Source organism: Solanum dulcamara, chromosome 6, assembly GCF_947179165.1.
Source record: "Solanum dulcamara chromosome 6, daSolDulc1.2, whole genome shotgun sequence".
Lineage (NCBI taxonomy): Eukaryota > Viridiplantae > Streptophyta > Magnoliopsida > Solanales > Solanaceae > Solanum > Solanum dulcamara.
Window position 1 is genome coordinate 54,071,848 of NC_077242.1, and position 14,017 is coordinate 54,085,864.

Sequence of the window (14,017 nt, forward strand, 5' to 3'; positions counted from 1 at the left end):
TCCCCACATATATTATATCACATAGAGGAGCTCAGTTTACTGCTAACTTTTAGAGATCGTTTAAAGAAGGATTGGGGTTACAGGTAAATCTTAGCACAACATTTCACTCTCAAACTGATGGGCAGGCTGAATGTACTATTCAAACACTAGAGGATATGTTGCAGGCCTGTATTATTGACTTTAAAGGCAGCTGGAATGATCATTGGTGATATTGGTTGGTTTGATATTGGTGAAACAGGGCTAATAGGCCTAGACATAGTTCAGTAAGCCGTGGATAAAGTGATGCTTATTCAAGAGAGGTTATTAGCAGCCAGAGTCGACAGAAATCATATGCAGATAATCAACGACAACCTTTGGAGTTTTAGGTGAATGGTTGGGTGTTCTTGAAGGTATCACCCATAAAAGGAATAGTGAGATTCAGCAAGAGATAGAAGATTAGCCCAAGATACATTGGTCCTTATCAGATCATCCATAGAATAGGCAAAGTTGCCTATGAGTTGGACCTACCATCGGATCTGGAAGTAATACACCCAGTCTTTCATGTGTCGATGCTCGCAAATATATTAGTAATCCTTCTAGAGTATTCCCCGTGGATGACGTCCAGGTGATAGAGGAACTCTCTTATGAGGAACACCCTATAGTATACTTGATCGCCAAGTCAGAAGGTTGTACACCAAGGACGTGGCCATGGTTAAAGTATTGTGGCAAAATAAGTACAAAGAAGAGATAACCTAGGAAGATGAGGAAGAGATGAAGAATAAATATCCATACTTATTCCCTATATCTACAGGTAATCTAAACTCCTAAATTGATTGTATTGGTTAATAAGACACTTATATATGGCAACTATTATAGAGATTTCCTGAAAACCTTTTTAAGACCTTATGAGACTAGTTAACATTCGAGGACAAATATTCTAAAAGGGGGAAGGATGTTATACCCTGCACTTTTGTACATTGGAACATGTTTTTTTCTAAACGATTGCCATGTGATCCATGTTATCTATGAAGTTCTATGTGAGTAGCGATGGTTAGAAATAGGTCTAAAGGGATTTGGAAGGAGTTGGAGGCCAAATAATGAGTCGTGGTAATCAGCCTACTTAAGCAAGCTACCGACTTGGATGTCTTACAAAATTAAGCTACTTGAGTACATGTCGAACTTAAGTAGCAAGAATTACATTGGTTCTTAAAGTGCAATGAGATTACGAACCCATGGAAGAGGAATAAGGAGGCGATGCACCTACTTGGAACAAGTAGGTGATGCACCTACTTGGACCAAGTAGTTGATGCACCTACTTGGGTGGGCCCCACCCCGCTACTAGCAGCTAGGGGGTGGACGCATGGATAAGGTTGCCTAATAAGGGCTGGACATATGTCACCTTTAGGGGCTGACATGTGTCACCTTCTAAGGAAGGGTATATATATATGTAAGTTGATGACTAAGTCATCATATCCATCTTCTTTTAACTTAGAAAACTTGAGAGAAGTTGAGAGAAAATCTTAGAGAGTAAGAAGAGAGAGCTACTGCTTTGCTCCTCCAAGGTAAGCCTCAGATTTTCGATCCGTAAATTAATTACCTAAGGTATTCTTTGATTAAATGAAGGTGTTTAACAACATAAATTAATTATTGGGATAGAAAGAAAGTCCAACGGGAAGTCTACCAACTTTCAGTCGAAATTGCGGAGCCAAGTTGCTAAGGTAGGGTTTCTCTCTTTCAAATTGGAGTTAATGATGTTGTAATGGAAAAATTACTTATGTTAAATGAAGTTGGAGGTAAGAAAATTTAATAATTATGATTGACGTTGTAAACGTACGGAATTGAAGTCGTTCTAGTAGGATTAAAGATGAGTAGTGTTGTTCTTATTATGGTGTTGTATTTGAAGGTAGTTTGTGTGTGTTAAAGGTCTGAAAATATGGTCATGGATGGGTATGAGTGCTGTTGGTTTCAGCCACATCATGCTCCGTTCCACGTGATTGTGATTTTATGAAATAAAGATCAAAAACCGTATTTTGATGTCGTAGTTTTGGGTGGGCTATTTGGAACTCATTTTGAATAACATTGGATGTAGTTTTATTATATATGGATGGTGGTTGTTGCTGTTGGTATGGTTGTGTTAATTAGAGGTTAATCGGAAGTTTGAATAGGGTGAATTATAGGGGAGATGCTTCCCGAATTCCGTTAACTTCTTAACTAACTAATAGACTGGTTGAGAAAGGGGAACAAGGAAATGATTCCTACGAATAATTGATTGTATATTTAGAAGCTAGAAAGTCGAAGGTTATTCATAATAGTATTATTTTCGTGTTAAATAGGTTCAACGGGTAACGAAATGGGCGTGGTTATGATTGATCCGTAAGAGGTATGTAAAACCTATCCCTTCTTTCCTTTTTGTATATCTTAGATATAGATGAAATGTGATATGAGCTTTGAGGGTAATTTCATTCATACTCTCCGAGTATAAATCGTGACTCTTGTTCACTTCTGAATGTTAAAGTTCTTAAAGTAATTGAACTACTACCCTCGAGCCTCCTATATGTTGAATAGTAGTTGGAGGTATAAGCTCCCATTCCGAAGGACTCTACGATGACAAATGTCTCTGATTTCATAACCTGTTTAGCAATGTCTTGATACCTGTCTATGGTTCCTAAGACTCCATTTGGTACGATCCCTAATGACAGTTGGAGGATACTTGAAATAATTACCACCCTAATCTTCAAGTGATGGTTCACTTGACTGTTCTGTTGAGTCTCAGATGATGATTTAATTTGCATATGGTTTCTCACTACTCTGCTCGTGCACGCTGTTAATACATCATTCACCGAGTCCCATAATGAACCAGGAATGTTATTGTCCACAACTTTACTATAGCTTCACCGAGTCTCGAGCCGGGTATGATATATGTATACCATGATATGATGATATAATTATTCACCGAGTCCCTTGCTAGAGGGCCGGGTATGATATATGATGATATGATGACATGGTTATAAGACCGAGTCCTACAATGGGCCGGGTACGATATAAATATACACTATTCTCTTTACTGAGTACCTCACTAAAAGGCCGGGTACGGTAGGTATATATATACATATGGTGACATAATGATACATTTGTAATATTGAGTTCCACAACGGGCCGGGTACGATATGTGATAATAATACACATGACTCTATTTTATAAGGTACAGGTACAGTGATTTATTAATTGTTATACTTGTCCCCTGCATCCCTATGTCAGCTGTAATCTCCTTATGGTATTTTATGCTTTACATACTCAGTACATATATAGTACTGACCCCCTTTTTTTGGAGGGCTGCATTTCATGCCTGCATGTACAAATATGCATTTTGGGGATCCGCCAGCTTAGGATTCTACTCAGCGATTTTGGGGAAAGCTTCATTGTATCGGAGCCTAGCTTTTGGTACTTACCTTTTGATGTATATATTTTTTTATTCAGGGGTACGACGGGGGCCTTTTCCCACCATATGTTACCGTTAATACTCTTAGAGGTCTGTAGATATATGTGTGAGTTGTGTATATATGTGTGTTCAGTTGTGTCTATATGACTTATGTTTTAGAACATTCCCTTTGTCATGGCAGCCTTGTTGGCTCACGTATATGCATATAATAGGAAAACCCCACATGCTATGACAGCCTCATCGGCTTATGTGCTATGTTGTCTATTGATAAGTTATGACCCTTCAGGAGGCAGGTTGTGCCTAGTTATAGGTTAAGCATGGTTCACTTATAGTTAACAGGGGTACACGCGACACCTGTCACGACCTACGAAGTTGGGTCGTGACACAACAATAGTGAAAAAGGCTAAAATTGATAATCTCAAAAGGCAATATGAGCTCTTTAGAATAAAGGAAAGTGAGACTAATCAGGGCAAACACACTAGGTTCACTGCAATCCTCAATGAAATTAACTCCTTGGGAGAGAACACTCTTATAGGAAAAGCTGTCAAAAAACTTCTTAGTGTGTTGCCTGAATCATGGGAAAGCAAGGTATAGGCGATCGCAAAAGGAAGGGACCTAGACACTCTGCTATTGGTGAACTCATTAGAAATGTAGCTACCTATGAGTTGAAGAAGAGCCAAGAAAATGACATTGGAACTAAAAGGAAAGATAAGACTATATCTCTCAAGGCAACTAAGATTACTGATTATAAGAAAGAGAATCTAGCACTTGTCACCAGGAAGTTTCAAAGAATGTTCAAAAAGGGTCAAAACTTTCAAAACAAACCTTCTAAGAATGTTGACAAAGAAGAAACTACTCTTCCCTCTCAAGAAGGCTTCTATGGAGATCGCTTCATCAAATTTTGTCCACTATGGACTATAGAACACAAGAAGTTTGTTGTAGAGAAAGTTGGGCATCAGAGTAAAAGCTTACTCTTCCCTCTCATATGAAGATGGCTTTACAAGAAGCTAACATTGCTATTTAGAGAGCTCTGGTTGCTATGGGAGAACACAACTGTGAGGCAGATGATAAGGGTTCTTAGAACCAATACTTGCTATGATTGAAGCAAAAGAAGAAGACACTCTATACCTTCTAGCTATGAGTGAACTGAAAGTGAATTGGAAGAAGACAAAGCCACTAAACCTACACTTGCTACCATGGAAGGAACAAAGTGTAGCAGTACCACTACTCAGAAAACTAAAGATGCAGCTCTTACTCTCATGGAAGTCTCTGACTCTCAACAATATGATACCAAGGTATGTTTCTCTAATATCATAACTAAACTGCACAAATTTTCAAAAAGGAAATTGGAAACCCTTTCAACCATACTTATAGATGCATATTACTCAATATGTTCTAAAAAAGAAATTTTATTGGATGATTATGCATCTCTAAGAATGGAGTATGAAGGTCTTGAGGAAGTTAAGTTAATTTTAAAAAGTCCTTAAAAGAACTTTCTAACAAAAGAAAAGGTCTGACTACCACTTTTCAACAAAACCTGGAAGAGGATATTGAAAAACTAAACAAAAGGCTCTATCAGTTAGATGAAAAGAACAGTGAGCTAACCAAAGTACTCAACTTGGAATGGTGTGATTTAGAGCAAAATCAAAAGTGGACAAAGTCCTCAAATCTCACATACACAACAATCAATCTTCCTCCAAATATGGACTAGGCTTTAGACCCGAGTAATACAAAATCAACTACACCATGCGCCTAGTATGCACTGTTTGTGGCAAAAAAGGACACCTAAAAAATAAATGTCCAAATCAACAGAGAGCTACTCTAAAAAACTTGAACTTTGTGAACAAGCAAAACACTAAAGAGTTAAAAAGGATTCTATTTATTAAAAGAGATCTTCCTTATTGGGCTAAAAGGAACCTGATTCACCCTTTCACTCACAAAAGGATCAAAGTTAATCTCGATACCCAAAACTAATAAATAATTCCATTTTTATAGGAAAATAAGAAAGGAAAGAGCAAGCCTTGATACCTTGACAGTGCTTGCTCACAACATATGACAAGATACAAAAAAATGTTCATCACTCTAACATATTTTCAAGGTGGAAGTGTGACATTTGTAACTGAAAAATATGATGAGATTATTGGTATAAGAAAGGTGGGAAGAACATGCTCTCATACATTAGAGAGTGTATAATATGTGCATGGTTTAAAATACAACTTGTTGAACATTTCTCAAATGTGTGATAAAGGAAATAATATGTTATTTATTGCTGCTCACTATATTGTAAAAAATGAGAGAAGTGGTAACTTGATTTTGAAAGGAATAAGACACAAGATGTATACCAAGATGACGTCATGGATCCCCTAGAATCAGATCTGACATGCCTCAGTGTATTTTCTAACCGCTATGGCATAAAAAAATGGGACACATAAGTTTTCCAACAATCAACAAACTACTGTCAAAAGAAATAGTGCTAGGACTTCAAAAAAATAAACTTGATGAAAATATAATGTGTGATTCATGGGCAAGAGGGAAACAAGTAAATTCCTACTTCAAACCCAATCAGATGGTTAGCACCACAAAACCATTACAACTATTGCATATGGACTTTTGTGGGACAATGAAAGTTCTCAGCAGAGGTGGAAAGAGATATGTGTTTGTGATTGTAGATGACTACTCAAGATTCACATGGACTCTCTTCCTGAGTTCTAAGGATGAAATGTTTGAAGTATTTGAAATCTTCATCCAAATGGTGCAGAAAAAGCTTAGTATTGAAGTGAGTGGAATAAGATAAGATCATGGAACCGAGTTTGAAAGTGCTAAAAATGGAATTGATCATAATTTCTCAGCTCCAAGAAATCCTCAGCAAAATGATGTGGTAGAAAGAAAGAACAGATCACTGAAGGACTTGGCCAAAACTATGTTGATTGCTAGTGGACTTTCCAAAAGGTTTTAGGCAAAGACAGTAAACACAACATGCTATTTGTTGAACAAATGTATGATCAGGCCAATTCTAGACAGAATTCCCTATGAACTCCTCAAAGAAAGAAAGCCAAATTTGACCTACCTAAGACCTTTTAGATGCAAGTTCTATGTTTACAACAATAGAAAAGATTTACTAGGGAAATTTGACGCCAGAAGTGATGAACAAATATTTATAGGATATTCTTCCCAATGCAAGGCCTATAAAGTATTCAAAAAATAACAAATTGTATGGAAGAGAGTGTACATGTTGTCTTTAATGAGGAAAATTATAACAGTCACTCCACTGATGATGATTGCAGGATTGGACTAGTCCATGACTCAAAAGATGAACATAACTAAGAGACTATCACTAAACACTCACTATCAGAGGAAAGACAAGAGACACTAAAAGATGTGGGAAACACACATGTGCAAAACTATGAGGAAGAGTAGACAACATCAGAAGAAACCACCCATGAGGAGGAGTCATCATATCAACTAGACCTACCTGGACCATCACAAGGTTCAACCAGAAGAAATTGGAAATACAGAAGTCACATCCTCTTGAAAATATTATATCCCCCTTGGACTCGGGCATGCAAACCAGAAACAAAGTAAGAAACATGTGTGCATATTCAACCTATCTATCATTAATTGAGATAAAGAACATCAAGGAAGCCCTACAAGATGCTGATTAGACTATGGTAGTGCAAGAAGAGCTAAATCAGTTTGAAAAAAGTGAAGTATGGCACTGGTTCCTAAACCTATTATAAACTAGATGATCAAGGAGGGGTGACCAGGAACAAAGCAAGACTAGAGGTACAAGGGTACAACCAAGATGGAGGAATTGAATATGATGAAACTTTTGTACTTGTGGCCAGGATAGAAGAAATAAGGATTCTAATTGCCTTTGCCGATCATATGGAATTCAAGCTATTTCAAATAGATGTAAAAAGTGCCCTATTAAATGATTACCTATTGGAGAAAGTGTATGTAAAACAACCATCGGGCTTTGAAAGTTTTGAATTACTTGATCTCGTGTATAAACTTGATAATGTTTTGTATGGCTTGAAGCAAGAAACAAGAGCATGGTATACCAAATTATCATTCTTTCTTCTGGAGCATGGATTTGTAAGAGGAAAAATAGACAACACACTATTTATTATAAAAGAATGAAGCATAATTCTCATTGTACAAATATATGTTTATGACATAATCTTTTGAGCCAATAATGATGCGATGAGCCTAGAGTTTGCATCCTTAAAGAGTAGTGGGTTTGACATGAGTATGATGGGTGAGCTAAATTATTTCTTGGGATTGTAGGTACAACAAAGCAAGGAAGGTACATCAATACATCAACAAAAATATGTTAAAGATCTTCTGAAAAAATATGAGATGGATGGTGTCAAGATCAATGATACTTCTATAGCAATTACCACAAAACTTGACAAAGATGAGGCAACGGTAGCTGTTGCTAAAGAAAGGTTTAGAGGAATGATAGGGTCCTTACTATATCTTAATGATAGCAAACCTATAGTGTGGGATTATATGCAATGTTTCATTCATATCTAAAGGAATCATTTGAAGGCTATCAAAAGAATCTTCAGATATTTCAAAGTGACTCAAGGGCTAGTTCTCTGGTATTCTGTTGGTGATTCATTTGAATTAATTGGTAATGCTGATGTAGATTATGCTGGCTACTTAGTATATAGGAAAAATAATTATGGAATGGAATACTTTTTAGGACCATGTCTTGTATCTTGGGCCACAAAGAAACAGAATACTGTAGTACTGTCTACTACAGAAGCTAAATATGTAGCTGCTACTTCTTGTTGTTCTTAACTTCTCTGGATCAAGAAACAACTCAGTGACTTTGGTATCAGTCTAGGTTGTATACCCATCCTCTGTGAAAACACCAGTGTAGTCAACATGGCCAAAAATCTTGTCCAACACAAAAAACTAAGCATATTGATGTGAGATATCAGTTTTTCAGAGATTATATTGAAAAAAGACTGATATAGATGATGCATAGTGGAACTAATGAACAAATTACTGACATTTTCACTAAAGCTTTTATAAGAGAAGCATTTGAGAAAAACTCTCTAGCCTTAATGATCAATCACAAATAACAAAAAGACTGACTTAAAGAAAAGGGTAAAATGATAAATATCTATTCTTGAACTATGTAACTAACCGAGTCCTGTATCTTTCAGGGATACACTCATCATAATGAAATTGCATCTTCAGGACTCAAAAAGAATCATTCTTCATACAAAGAAAGATGGCAAGCTCTCATGGATCTTATCCTCAAGGTATTCACATTCTTCTCAAAACAATCATAAAAATGCACAAAACTTTAATATTAATCTACAAATTAAGAACTTGATCATCAACCTTACCCTCCACCCAAAGAAACCAAAGCAGAAAAAATTAAATGCTATATCTTAATCATTACTCTCCCTCTCTCATAACTCACAACTGTCATTTCAAAACTCCCATACACACTCTTCCACAAAATAAAAGACTTTTCAATTCTTTTACAACAAGAAAAACCTTTTCCCCCACACAACCCCATTACTGAAATAAAAGAAAAGAACACTGCAAATTCACCCACTCGATCAAACAAACCTCAAATATCAAAAATTGACTTCTCCCACTCTCACAAAACTTACTCCTCTCGTCGATTACTCTGATGATGGAGAAATACCACATGCACCCATTCAAGGGGAACATCTCTCATGTTCTCCTAAACCTACCATTTCCTACTCTCCTCCCAGATTACATATAGCACAACTATCATCGCACCCACCATAAAATCCTAAAAAATCAGACTCACTCAACTATTCTTGGATTTCAGATGATACAAAATCTGTCGTTCCTCCTTTCACTATTTCCAAACTTCCATCCTTTGAGGATGAGGAGATTGACAGTGGTGGTGACATTGTTCTCAATCCTAAATATACTAAGGCAGAATCTATAATTATTTTCTAAAACCAAAAAAGAGGGAAGCTATTAGACCAGTTCAAAAACCTAGGGCTAAACCCACTATGACTCCTGCACCATCCTTTTTCTCTTCCTCTACGAAAATCATTCACCATAAAAAGAGCTGTTGAGGCCCAAAAGAAGTGGAGCAGCAAAGAGTGTGTATTGCCGGGGGGAGAAAAAGTTAGTTGATGATGATAAGCCTATTAATGTTAAGGAGTTAAACAAGAGGTGGAGGAATACAATGTCATTTCACAGACTGTTTGAAATGAGAATTTGGATAAATACGTATGTACTATGATACTCAAACTCTCTTGAAAGGAAACGCTAATTCCTTTGTTCAGTGTTTACTGAATAGACTTAGTTTTCAGGGTTGGGATCATATGTTTGTTACTATGAAACTCGTGTTACATAATGAGGAATTTATTGAGTTCGATGCAAATTTTAAAACTTTTGATGGGTTGGCTGTTAGCAGTAGGGTGAAGGGAGTGGATATAATGTTTGACTATGAGAAATTATGATTGTTCTTTAAGAATTCTTGGAGGAATAGATGTGGATAAATGATGAGGATTACCTCCTTACAAGCAAGTTATCTCAAGGAAAGGAAACCAAGATAGCTAGGAAAGTGTCAAAAGGATAAATATCTCATGATCAGAAACTCTTCTTTGAGACTATGAATAAGGAGATACTTTCTAGGGGAGAGAGAAGGCATGATGCAACCTTTAGAAATATGAAAATCATTAATTCCTTGAACTTAATGAGAGGAATAATCTGCCTGCACTCATGATAAAACATATGGAAAGAGTGACTTCACCCAAGACTGGTTCTCATGCACTAGCATATGAATTTCTGCTAATAGAGGCGTTTAGGAGCTTTGTAGTATCCTTGGTAAAGGGGGTCGTAGGTACAAGAAATTAAAAGATTACTCTCTCTACATTAGAGGAGTGTGAGTGTGTGACTACCTTTGTCTCCAAGAAAAAGAGTTCTAGTCCTATGACACAATCTCTATTGGATTTGGAGGCTGCATTAAAAGCGATTGATAAGCTGAAAAAAGAAAATGCTAGCTTAAAGGACAGATTAGTTGCATACCAGGCTCAAGTGAACTCCTTGAAGACTGATATGATTGAACAACAAAGAAAACACCTCCAGCACATTCAGTAAATAGTGGAACCCCTCCCCCAAAAGCATCCCTCCTCCTGATACGGATCCCTTGACTTTCTAATCATATCCCCTCCTCTCTCCTAAAGACTTTTACTGATTCTTGGTTCATCTTTGCAGAAAATATTATTGATTTTGTAATTTGTGTTTGACTTATTTCATTTCGGGACACTGGGTGGCTTAAATTGTTCTAACACCTTCAGGATTGGATTCCTACTCTTGGATATTTTTTGGGCTGAATGAATGATTACTTTTGTTTCTTGACTGTGTCTCTCTAACTGAAGACTATGTTTATTTCATATATTCATATTAACACTTGTCTTCCTGCCTTGTTCTTTTTAATGCTGTCAAAAGGGAGAAGTAAACTACATGGTGAATGCTAATACTTGAATAGTGATTGTGTCAAAATCTGGGAACATTGTTATCATATGTGCTTAGGTGATGATAATGCAAAGCCACATGAGCAGGAGTGTTGTTGCATTTGATTATGTATTGCTGATGTTGCCTTATGCCTACCTGTTATTCTTATAGTATTGATACAAGCATATACTGAAAATGACTGATGCTTAAAAAGAGTCCTTTACTGAATATTTTTATACTGAAAATGACTGATGTTGAAAGAGAGTCTTTTACAAAAATAGGATATATTTTCCATCATCAAAAAGTGGGAAATTGAAGAGTAAATCTTGGTGAATAAGTTTTTATATTATCGCAAAAACCTATTTTTGGTAAAAGAATATTTTATGAAGTTAAGACAAACAAGAAAACAAAGTTTTACCAAGAAAAGAACAAGGGAAAAGTTTTTCAAGTCAAAAGTCGAAGAAAACAAAGAAACAGTGTCCAACAAGAAGAAGGACACGACTTGTGTCAACTATACAAAGCAAGGAGATATAGACAGTTTCAACTACCCTTTTCACACATAAAGTAGTATTGTGTTTAAAGGCAAATAGGAGAATATGAGCAAGGATTAAGTCTAGAAGTTGTTCAGTAATTTGATTTCTATTGTTGTTTGAGTTATTATGAGGTTTTGTAACAAGAAGTTGGTTTGGCTTCTTGAAGAGAGTTTAATGTTAGAAACAATTCGAGTGAATTGTTTGATTTAGGTACTAGAGTTAGTTCCTTCGATTATTGAGTTGTAATCATAAAACTTGAAGAGAAATAGTGAAGTTGAGATTGTGGTTTTTACTCCTTGAGAAAGGAGGTTTTCCAATCAAACGCTATGTGTTGCGTATCTCTTTGCGAACCTGGTTCTTAGCATAAGTCAGAGGTATCAACTTTCTTCAGTTACCTCATTGAGATTTGTAAGTTAAGGTCTAGCTCTCATTGCATTTACTTATCCATATTGAGGATTCTTATTACTTGTCGTTAGACACTTTGTCTATTGGTATAAATTCGGCATAGAAAGAAAGAGATAACATCTCAGATGGTCACTTAACTATAGACTCTTTTCGCAGAAAGTCAATCAACTTAGATTTTTAACTCTAAAGTCATTCAACTATAGGTTCTTTTTATAGAAAGTTACTCAATTGTGTTTAACTCAAAAATGAGGCAACTAGGAGTTTTTTGTCACAGAAATTCACTCAACTACAAGTGCTTTACGTGGAAAATCACTCAACCTATTTAATTAATTTTTTCAATGAAATTTGCTGACATGAAAATTTTATTTACAACTAATTTTTTTTTTTAAAAAGTTATCATTTAAATCATTTAATGACCTGCCCCGCTAAATTTAACTATTTTTTTTTTATGTGTGTCATGCATGGTTCATGTGGAAAAAAAAAGGCAACAGATATATTTTAAGAACACTAAAAGATCTGAGAAAATGCTTAATTAATAATACAAATCATTTCCTTTATTATAGAGGTTTTAATTTAATTTCTTCCTCTCTGTTGCTTCTTCAATTAGTGAAGTTCCCCTTAATTGTTTTATTTTTTGACTACACTGCAAAGTATAAAATTTTACGGAATTAATTGTGTATTTCCTAGGCTTTGGAAACCGGTATAAATAATAAATTAAAAATAGATAAACATAGCGGGTAGGATCAAGTGGTATGGTTCATTAAATGATTTAAGGGAATATGACACGAATTAGCAAACATATACTATTTAATTAATATACATAGTCATAGTTTAAGTTAATTTCCATTCGCGGCAAACCTTTTTCCAATAATTAATATACATAGCTATAGTTATTCAGAATTTGTATAATTAAGCTCACTATTGTATAAATTCAGAATTTATTTGTATAAAATTTTTAGAATTTCATAATTGAATAAATCCGAATTTTGTATATACTTACCCTACCATGTATATAATTATAATATTGATACATTTGATTTGTTTAAGTTCTGAAAAATTTCTAAAATGTTTAAATACATAATTTAGAAGGGGGGCCTTGGAATAACTGGTAAAGTTGCTACCATGTGATCAGAAGGTCACAGGTTCAAGCCTTGAAAACAGCCTCTGGCAGAAATGCAAGGTAAGACTGCGTACAATAGACTCTTGTGGTCAGGCCCTTCCCCGAACCCTGCGCATAACAGGAGCTTTAGTGCACTGGGCTGCCCTTTTTATAAATACAAAATTTGTATATACTTACCCTATTTGTGTATTGCCAGCAAATTATACAAATGAATTTGTATATTTGTAGCGAATTATATAAATGGGTATGCGAATTATACAAACAGTTGCTATAACTATAGTTACAAAATGTAATTACCTAAGCTGTAGTTATTTCGGCCTATTAAGATTTTTATAGTAGCTATTTGTGAAATTTTTACTTGATTTAAATGGGTATTTTTTTAATTTCTTAAAATTTTGGTTAGATCAAAATTACATGTATGAACATTTTCAAATTAAAAAATTAATTAAATAGGTTGAGTGTAAAACACTCATAGTTGAGTGACTTTCGAGTTAAATCAAAGTTAAGTGACTTTTTGTGAAAAGAGTCCATAGTTGAGTGACTTAAGGTTAAAATAACTGATAATTGAGTGACTTTTGAGTTAAAAATCAAAGTTGAGTGACTTTATGTAAAAATAACTCATAGTTGAGTGACCATCTGAGTTATTATCTCGAGAAAGAGATGATATATTTTTCTTAGTGTAATGTTCAACAACATATTTATGAACAAAATTATTATGTTTTTCTTAAGGTGGATACTTTTGTAACTATATATAATGGTGGAAATGTAAATCTCTCTTTTTTGGGGTGAGGGTGTGGGGGGGGGGGGGGGGGGGGGGGAGTGTTTATTTATTTAACCTATCAAGGTTGGAGAATCTTAGTTGGAGGTCTTAGTAGCTTAGTTGATTGGCTAGCACTAAATTTGCACGTTGTTGGTGAGAGTTTCATTCCCCATACAAAAATAGTAGCTACTAGCTAGGGAATGAGTTTTTTTAACAATTGAATGCATACAGAGATCGATAAGAAAAATAATTAAGGTTTATATATTTTTGATTGGACAAATTAAGAAACAAACTAATTTAGCCATGCAAGGAATTTA